Source organism: Ranitomeya variabilis, chromosome 6 (assembly GCF_051348905.1).
Source record: "Ranitomeya variabilis isolate aRanVar5 chromosome 6, aRanVar5.hap1, whole genome shotgun sequence".
Classification (NCBI taxonomy): Eukaryota; Metazoa; Chordata; class Amphibia; order Anura; family Dendrobatidae; genus Ranitomeya; species Ranitomeya variabilis.
This window is the reverse complement of record NC_135237.1, coordinates 34,112,659-34,125,464: the sequence shown is the minus strand read 5'-3', so window position 1 is coordinate 34,125,464 and position 12,806 is coordinate 34,112,659. Positions and strand designations below refer to the sequence as shown.

Below are 12,806 nucleotides of genomic sequence, written 5' to 3'. Positions count from 1 at the left end.
TAGCTTACCGCTTCCTGCAGCTTAGGTTTGATCTTCTTCACCTTTTTTTTCCGGCCCCCAGGTGCCTCCTCTGGCAAATCATCACCAAGATGGAAGTTCTGAAGGCACACTGGGGACTCCAGGAGCTTGATCTCTGCCATTAGTGCCCCTCCCTGGCCGATGTCACTGTCCTCCCCAGAGCCAGCAGAACTGCGACGAGATGTCATTGTCGCCTGTCCTGCAGGGAGCTCGCTGCACGTGGCCTGTGAGTGACTAAGCAGGCTGCCAGGTGGGGTTTTCTGCTGGTCATCCTCCTCCTTCTTATCATCATCATCATCATCATCATCCACCTGGCTCCCAGGCTGCAGCCCTATCTGCCTTTGCGCTCTGTTATCAGCCATTTCTCTAAATCGGTCTTCATTTTGCAATTTTTCTTTAAATGGTCCACTTTTTTCTTGGATAAACGCTTTTCTTACCTCCAGGTCATTAATTTCAAGCTTCAGCCTCTTTACCTCCGCCTGGAATTGCGTCTTCCTGGGTCTGGAGGCGCCTGCAGCTTTTGCGCTTGTGCAGCGCAGCTCCTCCCGGAGCCTTCTCAATCTCTTGCTTGCTTCTTCATACTCACGAAGGTGGCTCATGACCCGGGAGGCATAGGTGGACACAGACTCCCGGGGTCTCTGCAGCGCCCAACCCTCCTCAGTGAGGTCGGCCTCACCTCCATGAGCACTCAGCTTTCCTCCGGAAGGGCCGTCATCCTGCACGCTAGCAAGCTTCTCCTCCATGGAAACCTTGCGGATTCTCTGGGTCTCTGCAGACCTGGGGGGAGTAGGAGCCACATTGCTGCGACTCCTGGTGGAGCGTCTCACCCCCGAATCTTATGATGTGCAGGCTGGTTGCTGGTTCTTTCTGCCCCCCGCCAGCCTGGTCCGGGAAGCAGAAGCCTGGGACTTGGCCCTCTCATTCATCCCAGGAAACCCACTCACTCCCTGGGTAAGAGAGAGAGCAGGTCCCCGGGCGGAGAGGTGGTGGTTCCCAGGAGCTCAGGAGCACACTGCAGGTTCAGCAGCGACCGCACCCACAATCAGCACAATGAGCAGCAGCTGAGCAGAGCTGCACCCACTATCCTGCTGGTGCAGTCACTGTGTACATACATTACATTACTGATCCTGAGTTACATCCTGTATTATACCCCAGAGCTGCACTCACTATTCTGCTGGTGCAGTCACTGTGTAGATACATTACATTACTGATCCTGAGTTACATCCTGTATTATACCCCAGAGCTGCACTCACTATTCTGCTGGTGCAGTCACTGTATACATACATTACATTACTGATCCTGAGTTACATCCTGTATTATCCTCCAGAGCTGCACTCACTATTCTGCTGGTGCAGTCACTGTGTACATACATTACATTACTGATCCTGAGTTACATCCTGTATTATACTCCAGAGCTGCACTCACTATTCTGCTGGTGCAGTCACTGTGTAGATACATTACATTACTGATCCTGAGTTACATCCTGTATTATACCCCAGAGCTGCACCCACTATTCTGCTGATGCAGTCACTGTGTACATACATTACTGATCCTGAGTTACATCCTGTATTATACCCCAGAGCTGCACTCACTATTCTGCTGGTGCAGTCACTGTGTAGATACATTACATTACTGATCCTGAGTTACATCCTGTATTATACCCCAGAGCTGCACTCACTATTCTGCTGGTGCAGTCACTGTGTACATACATTACATTACTGATCCTGAGTTACATCCTGTATTATCCTCCAGAGCTGCACTCACTATTTTGCTGGTGCAGTCACTGTGTACATACATTACTGATCCTGAGTTACATCCTGTATTATACCCCAGAGCTGCACTCACTATTCTGCTGGTGCAGTCACTGTGTACATACATTACTGATCCTGAGTTATATCCTGTATTATACCCCAGAGCTGCACTCACTATTCTGCTGGTGCGGTCACTGTGTACATACATTACTGATCCTGAGTTATATCCTGTATTATACCCCAGAGCTGCACTCACTATTCTGCTGGTGCAGTCACTGTGTACATACATTACTGATCCTGAGTTATATCCTGTATTATACCCCAGAGCTGCACTCACTATTCTGCTGGTGCGGTCACTGTGTACATACATTACATTACTGATCCTGAGTTACATCCTGTATTATACCCCAGAGCTGCACTCACTATTCTGCTGGTGCGGTCACTGTGTACATACATTACATTACTGATCCTGAGTTACATCCTGTATTATACTCCAGAGCTGCACTCACTATTCTGCTGGTGCGGTCACTGTGTACATACATTACATTACTGATCCTGAGTTACATCCTGTATTATACCCCAGAGCTGCACTCACTATTCTGCTGGTGCAGTCACTGTGTACATACATTACATTACTGATCCTGAGTTACATCCTGTATTATACCCCAGAGCTGTACTCACTATTCTGCTGGTGCGGTCACTGTGTACATACATTACATTACTGATCCTGAGTTACATCCTGTATTATACTCCAGAGCTGCACTCACTATTCTGCTGGTGCAGTCACTGTGTACATACATTACATTACTGATCCTGAGTTACATCCTGCATTATATCCCAGAGCTGTACTCACTATTCTGCTGGTGCGGTCACTGTGTACATACATTACATTACTGATCCTGAGTTACATCCTGTATTATACTCCAGAGCTGTACTCACTATTCTGCTGGTGCAGTCACTGTGTACATACATTACATTACTGATCCTGAGTTACATCCTGTATTATACCCCAGAGCTGTACTCACTATTCTGCTGGTGCGGTCACTGTGTACATACATTACATTACTGATCCTGAGTTACATCCTGTATTATACTCCAGAGCTGTACTCACTATTCTGCTGGTGCAGTCACTGTGTACATACATTACATTACTGATCCTGAGTTACATCCTGTGTTATACCCCAGAGCTGCACTCACTATTCTGCTGGTGCAGTCACTGTGTACATACATTACATTACTGATCCTGAGTTACATCCTGTGTTATACCCCAGAGCTGCACTCACTATTCTGCTGGTGCAGTCACTGTGTACATACATTACATTACTGATCCTGAGTTACATCCTGTGTTATACCCCAGAGCTGCACTCACTATTCTGCTGGTGCAGTCACTGTGTACATACATTACATTACTGATCCTGAGTTACATCCTGTATTATACTCCAGAGCTGTACTCACTATTCTGCTGGTGCGGTCACTGTGTACATACATTACATTACTGATCCTGAGTTACATCCTGTATTATACCCCAGAGCTGCACTCACTATTCTGCTGGTGCGGTCACTGTGTACATACATTACTGATCCTGAGTTACATCCTGTATTACACTCCAGAGCTGCACTCACTACTCTGCTGGTGCGGTCACTGTGTACATACATTACATTACTGATCCTGAGTTACCTCCTGTATTATACCCCAGAGCTGCACTCACTATTCTGCTGGTGCGGTCACTGTGTACATACATTACATTACTGATCCTGAGTTACATCCTGTATTATACCCCAGAGCTGCACTCACTATTCTGCTGGTGCGGTCACTGTGTACATACATTACATTACTGATCCTGAGTTACATCCTGTGTTATACCCCAGAGCTGCACTCACTATTCTGCTGGTGCGGTCACTGTGTACATACATTACATTACTGATCCTGAGTTACATCCTGTGTTATACCCCAGAGCTGCACTCACTATTCTGCTGGTGCGGTCACTGTGTACATACATTACATTACTGATCCTGAGTTACATCCTGTATTATACCCCAGAGCTGCACTCACTACTCTGCTGGTGCGGTCACTGTGTACATACATTACATTACTGATCCTGAGTTACATCCTGTATTATACCCCAGAGCTGCACTCACTATTCTGCTGGTGCGGTCACTGTGTACATACATTACATTACTGATCCTGAGTTACCTCCTGTATTATACCCCAGAGCTGCACTCACTATTCTGCTGGTGCGGTCACTGTGTACATACATTACATTACTGATCCTGAGTTACATCCTGTATTATACCCCAGAGCTGCACTCACTATTCTGCTGGTGCCGTCACTGTGTACATACATTACATTACTGATCCTGAGTTACATCCTGTATTATACCCCAGAGCTGCACTCACTATTCTGCTGGTGCAGTCACTGTGTACATACATTACATTACTGATCCTGAGTTACATCCTGTATTACACCCCAGAGCTGCACTCACTATTCTGCTGGTGCAGTCACTGTGTACATACAGTACATTACTGATCCTGAGTTAAATCCTGTATTATACCCCAGAGCTGCACTCACTATGCTGCTGGTGCAGTCACTGTGTACATACATTATATTACTGATCCTGAGTTACATCCTGTATTATACCCCAGAGCTGCACTCACTATTCTGCTGGTGCAGTCACTGTGTACACACATTACATTACTGATCCTGAGTTACATCCTGTATTACACCCCAGAGCTGCACTCACTATTCTGCTGGTGCAGTCACTGTGTACATACATTACTGATCCTGAGTTACATCCTGTATTATACCCCAGAGCTGCACTCACTATTCTGCTGGTGCAGTCACTGTGTACATACATTACATTACTGATCCTGAGTTACCTCCTGTATTATACTCCAGAGCTGCGCTCACTATTCTGCTGGTGCAGTCACTGTGTACATACATTACATTACTGATCCTGAGTTACATCCTGTGTTATACCCCAGAGCTGCACTCACTATTCTGCTGGTGCAGTCACTGTGTACATACATTACATTACTGATCCTGAGTTACCTCCTGTATTATACTCCAGAGCTGCGCTCACTATTCTGCTGGTGCAGTCACTGTGTACATACATTACATTACTGATCCTGAGTTACCTCCTGTATTATACCCCAGAGCTGCGCTCACTATTCTGCTGGTGCAGTCACTGTGTACATACATTACTGATCCTGAGTTACCTCCTGTATTATACTCCAGAGCTGCACTCACTATTCTGCTGGTGCGGTCACTGTGTACATACATTACTGATCCTGAGTTACCTCCTGTATTATACTCCAGAGCTGCACTCACTATTCTGCTGGTGCAGTCACTGTGTACATACATTACATTACTGATCCTGAGTTACATCCTGTATTATACCCCAGAGCTGCACTCACTAGTCTGCTGGTGCAGTCACTGTGTACATACATTACATTACTGATCCTGAGTTACATCCTGTATTATACCCCAGAGCTGCACTCACTATTCTGCTGCTGCAGTCACTGTGTACATACATTACATTACTGATCCTGAGTTACATCCTGTATTATACCCCAGAGCTGCACTCACTATTCTGCTGGTGCAGTCACTGTGTACATACATTACATTACTGATCCTGAGTTACATCCTGTATTATACTCCAGAGCTGCACTCACTATTCTGCTGGTGCAGTCACTGTGTACATACATTACATTACTGATCCTGAGTTACATCCTGTATTATACCCCAGAGCTGCACTCACTAGTCTGCTGGTGCAGTCACTGTGTACATACATTACATTACTGATCCTGAGTTACATCCTGTATTATACCCCAGAGCTGCACTCACTATTCTGCTGCTGCAGTCACTGTGTACATACATTACATTACTGATCCTGAGTTACATCCTGTATTATACCCCAGAGCTGCACTCACTATTCTGCTGGTGCAGTCACTGTGTACATACATTACATTACTGATCCTGAGTTACCTCCTGTATTATACTCCAGAGCTGCGCTCACTATTCTGCTGGTGCAGTCACTGTGTACATACATTACATTACTGATCCTGAGTTACATCCTGTGTTATACCCCAGAGCTGCACTCACTATTCTGCTGGTGCAGTCACTGTGTACATACATTACATTACTGATCCTGAGTTACCTCCTGTATTATACTCCAGAGCTGCGCTCACTATTCTGCTGGTGCAGTCACTGTGTACATACATTACATTACTGATCCTGAGTTACCTCCTGTATTATACCCCAGAGCTGCGCTCACTATTCTGCTGGTGCAGTCACTGTGTACATACATTACTGATCCTGAGTTACCTCCTGTATTATACTCCAGAGCTGCACTCACTATTCTGCTGGTGCGGTCACTGTGTACATACATTACTGATCCTGAGTTACCTCCTGTATTATACTCCAGAGCTGCACTCACTATTCTGCTGGTGCAGTCACTGTGTACATACATTACATTACTGATCCTGAGTTACATCCTGTATTATACCCCAGAGCTGCACTCACTAGTCTGCTGGTGCAGTCACTGTGTACATACATTACATTACTGATCCTGAGTTACATCCTGTATTATACCCCAGAGCTGCACTCACTATTCTGCTGCTGCAGTCACTGTGTACATACATTACATTACTGATCCTGAGTTACATCCTGTATTATACCCCAGAGCTGCACTCACTATTCTGCTGGTGCAGTCACTGTGTACATACATTATGGTTCCGGTTTCCTGTCAGTTGCTTGTTGTCAGACATCACTCTCTAGCTGAGCTCCCATAATGCAGCGGGTATATCGCAATGTCTGGTGTGAGGACTAAATTTCCCAGAATGCTAGTAACCAAAACAAGCAGGGAATGCCGGGAGGTGTTAGTTGTGATCCTGCAGCCTGGTCCATACCGCACGGAGGATGCGGCCGCTGCTGCCTGTTTCCTGTACGGTCCGCTCCCGTCAGCGCTGAGCGGAGGCCGCGCACTCACCTGCTATGAGGCGGTTCCGTCCTCTGCAGCCCGTCCAGCCTCTCCCACAGCCACCAGCATGCCTTCCCGGGGCGTGGTCTAAGCGATACTGGGGGCGTGGTAACAACTAACAGGCGGGATTACCAGCAAATAAAGGGGGTGCGGCTATTAGTAAATCAATAAGCGGAGACTATGGCTCGGAGGCGTGGCCACAATTAGTTTGCTTTGAGATAGGAAGAGGCGTGGCTAGAATCGAGTTAGTTGCGATGGGCGGGGCAAAGCTCTGTTTACGTTTGGCTAGTCAGCTAGATGGGCGGGGTTTTCCCCAGAGTTGTGGGAGGGGTTAGAGTTGTGGGCGTGGTGACTGTCGGTGGTTGTCGCTACTCCGGGGCTGGCTCTCGGTCACTGAGGGTGGGCGGCTGGTGACGGGAGGGCGGACCCTGCCGGGTGGCATCTCCGGTGTGTGCCCTATGTGGTGTAGCACCGTGCTGTGGTGGTAGGAGGAGGAGGCGGCGACGGATGAGCGAGTTTCCGGGTCGCTGTAGTTGTTCCGGGTGTCGGGGGCCTGTCTGTACCGGGGATGAGAGCCGGACTGCGGTGACACGGAGGATGCCGGACGTTCTGCATGGACTGCGACCATAGTGAGTGCCGGCGCTGTGTGACCTCATCACCGGGGGGCTCCGCGCATTACTGGTAGCATTGGGGGTCTGTGCCCGTCAGTCACTGTTGGGGGGGTCTGTGCCCGTCAGTCACTGTTGGGGGGGTCTGTGCCCATCAGTCACTGTTGGGGGGGTCTGTGCCCATCAGTCATTGTTTGGTGTCTGTGCCCATCAGTCACTGTTGTGGGGGTCTGTGCCCATCAGTCACTGTTTGGTGTCTGTGCCCATCAGTCACTGTTGTGGGGGTCTGTGCCCATCAGTCACTGTTGGGGGGGTGTCTGTGCCCATCAGTCACTGTTGGGGGGGTGTCTGTGCCCATCAGTCACTGTTGGGGGGGGTGTCTGTGCCCATCAGTCACTGTTGGGGGGGTGTCTGTGCCCGTCAGTCACTGTTGGGGGGGTCTGTGCCCGTCAGTCACTGTTGGGGGGGTCTGTGCCCATCAGTCATTGTTTGGTGTCTGTTCCCATCAGTCACTGTTGTGGGGGTCTGTGCCCATCAGTCACTGTTTGGTGTCTGTGCCCATCAGTCACTGTTGGGGGGGGTGTCTGTGCCCATCAGTCACTGTTGTTGGGGGGTCTGTGCCCATCAGTCTCTGTTGGGGGGGGGTCTGTGCCCATCAGTCTCTGTTGTTCGGGGTCTGTGCCCATCAGTCTCTGTTGTTCGGGGTCTGTGCCCAACAGTCACTGTTGGGGGGGGGGTGTCTGTGCCCGTCAGTCACTGTTGGGGGGGGGTCTGTGCCCATCAGTCACTGTTGGGGGGGGTCTGTGCCCATCAGTCACTGTTGGGGGGGGGGGGGTCTGTGCCCATCCGTCCCTGTTGAGGGTGTCTCTGCCCATGAGTCACTGTTGGGGGAGGGGGGTCTGTGCCCATCAGTCACTGTTGTGGGGGGGTCTGTGCCCATCAGTCACTGTTGTTGGGGGGCTTGTGCCCATCAGTCTCTGTTGTTCGGGGTCTGTGCCCAACAGTCACTGTTGGGAGGGGGGGTCTGTGCCCGTCAGTCACTGTTGGGGGGGTCTTTGCCCGTCAGTCACTGTTGGGGGGGGTCTGTGCCCATCAGTCACTGTTGGGGGATCCGTGCCCATCAGTCACTGTTGTTGGGGGTCTGTGCCCATCAGTCTCTGTTGGGGGGGGGGTCTGTGCCCATCAGTCACTGTTGGGGGGTGGTCTGTGCCCATCAGTCACTGTTGGGGGGGGGGTCTGTGCCCATCAGTCACTGTTGGGGGGGTCTGTGCCCATCAGTCACTGTTGGGGGGGGGGGGTCTGTGCCCATCAGTCACTGTTGTTGGGGGTCTGTGCCCATAAGTCTCTGTTGTTTGGGGTCTGTGCCCATCAGTCTCTGTTGTTTGGGGTCTGTGCCCATCAGTCACTGTTGGGGGGTCTGTGCCCATCAGTCACTGTTGGGGGGGGGGTCTGTGCCCATCAGTCACTGTTGGGGGGGTTTGTGCCCATCAGTCACTGTTGGGGGGGGGGTCTGTGCCCATCAGTCACTGTTGGGGGGGGGGGTCTGTGCCCGTCAGTCACTGTTGGGGGGGGTCTGTGCCCGCCAGTCACTGTTGGGGGGGGGGTCTGTGCCCATCCGTCCCTGTTGAGGGTGTCTCTGCCCAAGAGTCACTGTTGGGGGAGGGGGGTCTGTGCCCATCAGTCACTGTTGGGGGGGTCTGTGCCCATCAGTCACTGTTGGGGGGGTCTGTGCCCATCAGTCACTGTTGGGGGGGTCTGTGCCCATCAGTCACTGTTGGGGGGGGGTCTGTGCCCATCAGTCACTGTTGGGGGGGGGGGTCTGTGCCCATCAGTCACTGTTGGGGGGGGGGGGGTCTGTGCCCATCAGTTACTGTTGGGGGGGTCTGTGCCCATCAGTCACTGTTGGGGGGGGGTCTGTGCCCGTCAGTCACTGTTTGGGGGGGGGGGGTCTGTGCCCATCGGTCTTTGTTGTTTGGGGTCTGTGCCCATCAGTCACTGTTGTTTGGGGTCTGTGCCCATCAGTCACTGTTGGGGGGGTCTGTGCCCATCAGTCACTGTTGGGGGGGGGTCTGTGCCCATCAGTCACGGTTGGGGGGGGTCTGTGCCCGTCAGTCACTGTTGGGGGGGGTCTGTGCCCATCAGTCTTTGTTGTTTGGGGTCTGTGCCCATCAGTCACTGTTGTTTGGGGTCTGTGCCCGTCAGTCACTGTTGGGGGGTTCTGTGCCCGTCAGTCACTGTTGGGGGGTTCTGTGCCCGTCAGTCACTGTTGGGGGGTTCTGTGCCCGTCAGTCACTGTTGGGGGGTTCTGTGCCCGTCAGTCCCTTTTGGGGGATTCTGTGCCTGTCAGTCACTGTTTTGGGGGTCTGTGCCCATCAGTCGCTGTGTTATGGTGGTCTTTGACTATTGCTCGCTGTGTTGTTGGGGGTCTCTGCCTTTTTCCGCTGCCATATGGAGGGTCTGTGATCTGTTGACCTATTGGGGAAAGTTTGCACGCTGTCATTTTGTGCGATGAGATCTGCCCGCTGTGCCCGCAGGAGGGTGCAGCTATTGTCGGCCTGAGCTGGTGGCCTCTTTGTGATGGTCTCTGCCCGTAGTTCCACCACTGTCATCTATCACGTTGTATTCGGGTGTGTGCCGGGTGATTTGGCACTGATGTGTGCCAGTCCGCGGTCTGTGTGTTCTGTGCCAGCCACTGGCCTTAGGTGTTGTTACATCGGTCTGTCCTGGCACATCGCTGTTACTTGCTCACACCCATGGCCTGGATGGCACCAGAGTACTCGTCTGTGGCGCGGTGACGCTGCCGGGTGTGGGCGCCTGAGCTCTGTGAGCAGCTCAGTACTGGATTTCTTCCTGCATCATAAGCTGTCCATCTCAGGGATAGGTGTGAAATGCCAGGCCACCCAGCTCTGCTGGACCACTCGGTGCCAACCATCTGGGCCGAGTCTGCTCCCTAAACATTCCTCGGGGTCAAACTAAAGACTTTGCTCCATTTCCTATAGAAAGAGGATGCAGAAACCAACCCCAGACTGGGCCACCTACAATAGGAGTGGTCTGCACATTGTGCCAACCTGCTGGTAGGGGGCTATGCGGAGTGCCATCCCACCACAGGGATTTATAACTGACACCTGCCACAAGTTATCCTGTTCTATATAAAGGTACAGAATGCCGGGAAGACGGGGCACTTACTATATTGTTTGTGCCATTATGCCAACCTACCATAGGGAGAGTCTGAATTTTGTGCCAGCTTTTTGAGGAAAGTTTCTGTCAACGTGTCTAAAGACCGGATGTGCCCAGCGGTAGGATCTGCACACTTTGCCCGCCTGGTATTACCTCTCATGAAAAGGGTGCGTGCACTGTGCCCACCAGCCATGGGAAAGGGCGCATGCACTGTGCTCACCAGCCACGGGAAAGGGCGCATGCACTTTGCTCACCAGCCATGGGAAAGGGCGCGTGCACTGTGCCCACCAGCCACGGGAAAGGGCGCATGCACTGTGCTCACCAGCCATGGGAAAGGGCGCGTGCACTGTGCCCACCATCCACAGAAAAGGGTGCGTATACTGTGCCCACCAGCCACGGGAAAGGACGTGTGCAAGCCAACTGTAGTGGGGACCAGCAAATCTTGCCAATCTACCATAGAAGACTCTGTGCCTCCCTAGTAGAGTCATGATTTTTCCCATCCTCAGATTAATGACGCAGCTGATAAGATTTGCCGTTCTGGAGCCTGGGAAAGCTGAGTGACCCCGCTGTGTGAGCTGTGATACTCTGCATATTTATTGTCTTCTCATCCACCCAGAACTGTAGAGGACACACGTTATGTAAAGCCATGAGCTGGTGAAAGGTGTGGGGGAAGGGAGGTGACACCTGTCCTGGGCCCATTCCTAGGTCACTGGGGTGTCAGTCTTGTACACACAGGTCGCTCCTCAGAATGTAAATATTTGCTTTTCCAGCTGCTCACTGTTGTAGTGTGTACAGGGCTCTGACACGGGCGCTGCAGGATGGGCGACCCGGATGTTGGTGCTGCCGGCTCTGCTCTGGTGCAGACGCTTCACCTGTGGCTTTATCTGACCGCTCACACTGAAGCCCCCGCTGAGGCTGCTAAACTTGTGACTACAATGCAGACCCTTTTTGTCTCCACAATTTCAGACTACAAATTAATCCCATGAAGTCGTATCTTGTATACATATAGGGGCATTCAGAGTATAGCTGACGTTAGCAGTGCAGTGTGATACTGCTCGCTTTGGCTCCTCTCGTCTGCTCGCTTTGGCTCCTCTCGTCTGCTCGCTTTGGCTCCTCTCGTCTGCTCGCTTTGGCTCCTCTCGTCTGCTCGCTTTGGCTCCTCTCGTCTGCTCGCTTTGGCTCCTTTCGTCTGCTCGCTTTGGCTCCTCTCGTCTGCTCGCTTTGGCTCCTTTCGTCTGCTCGCTTTGGCTCCTTTCGTCTGCTCGCTTTGGCTCCTCTCGTCTGCTCGCTTTGGCTCCTCTCGTCTGCTCGCTTTGGCTCCTCTCGTCTGCTCGCTTTGGCTCCTCTCGTCTGCTCGCTTTGGCTCCTCTCGTCTGCTCGCTTTGGCTCCTTTCGTCTGCTCGCTTTGGCTCCTCTCGTCTGCTCGCTTTGGCTCCTTTCGTCTGCTCGCTTTGGCTCCTTTCGTCTGCTCGCTTTGGCTCCTCTCGTCTGCTCGCTTTGGCTCCTTTCGTCTGCTCGCTTTGGCTCCTTTCGTCTGCTCGCTTTGGCTCCTTTCGTCTGCTCGCTTTGGCTCCTCTCGTCTGCTCGCTTTGGCTCCTCTCGTCTGCTCGCTTTGGCTCCTCTCGTCTGCTCGCTTTGGCTCCTCTCGTCTGCTCGCTTTGGCTCCTTTCGTCTGCTCGCTTTGGCTCCTTTCGTCTGCTCGCTTTGGCTCCTTTCGTCTACTCGCTTTGGCTCCTTTCGTCTGCTCGCTTTGGCTCCTCTCGTCTGCTCGCTTTGGCTCCTCTCGTCTGCTCGCTTTGGCTCCTCTCGTCTGCTCGCTTTGGCTCCTCTCGTCTGCTCGCTTTGGCTCCTCTCGTCTGCTCGCTTTGGCTCCTCTCGTCTGCTCGCTTTGGCTCCTCTCGTCTGCTCGCTTTGGCTCCTCTCGTCTGCTCGCTTTGGCTCCTCTCGTCTGCTCGCTTTGGCTCCTCTCGTCTGCTCGCTTTGGCTCCTCTCGTCTGCTCGCTTTGGCTCCTCTCGTCTGCTCGCTTTGGCTCCTCTCGTCTGCTCGCTTTGGCTCCTCTCGTCTGCTCGCTTTGGCTCCTCTCGTCTGCTCGCTTTGGCTCCTCTCGTCTGCTCGCTTTGGCTCCTCTCGTCTGCTCGCTTTGGCTCCTCTCGTCTGCTCGCTTTGGCTCCTCTCGTCTGCTCGCTTTGGCTCCTCTCGTCTGCTCGCTTTGGCCCCTCTCGTCTGCTCTCTATGGCTCCCCTCCCCTGCTCGCTTTGGCTTCCTTCCCATGC

At 52.1% G+C, this 12,806-nt stretch overlaps 2 protein-coding genes across 5 annotated transcripts in view; one reads left to right on the top strand and one right to left on the bottom strand.

The window, feature by feature from the left end:
- KRIT1 (KRIT1 ankyrin repeat containing) overlaps positions 1–6,891 on the bottom strand; it is a 60,093-nt gene extending 53,202 nt beyond the window's left edge. Inside the window, exon 1 of one of the 3 annotated variants that reach the window (XM_077268199.1) lies at positions 6,757–6,891. The gene's annotated coding sequence lies outside the window, so the exon portion shown is untranslated. Of the gene's footprint in view, positions 1–6,493 lie in introns of all 3 variants that reach the window. The other 2 variants (XM_077268201.1, XM_077268200.1) reach the window with 2 other exon arrangements.
- Positions 6,892–7,080: 189 nt separating this feature from the next.
- Positions 7,081–12,806, top strand: part of ANKIB1 (ankyrin repeat and IBR domain containing 1) — a 93,987-nt gene continuing 88,261 nt past the window's right edge. For both annotated transcript variants that reach the window (XM_077268198.1, XM_077268197.1), the window contains exon 1: positions 7,081–7,376. The gene's annotated coding sequence lies outside the window, so the exon portion shown is untranslated. The remainder of the gene's footprint in view (positions 7,377–12,806) is intronic.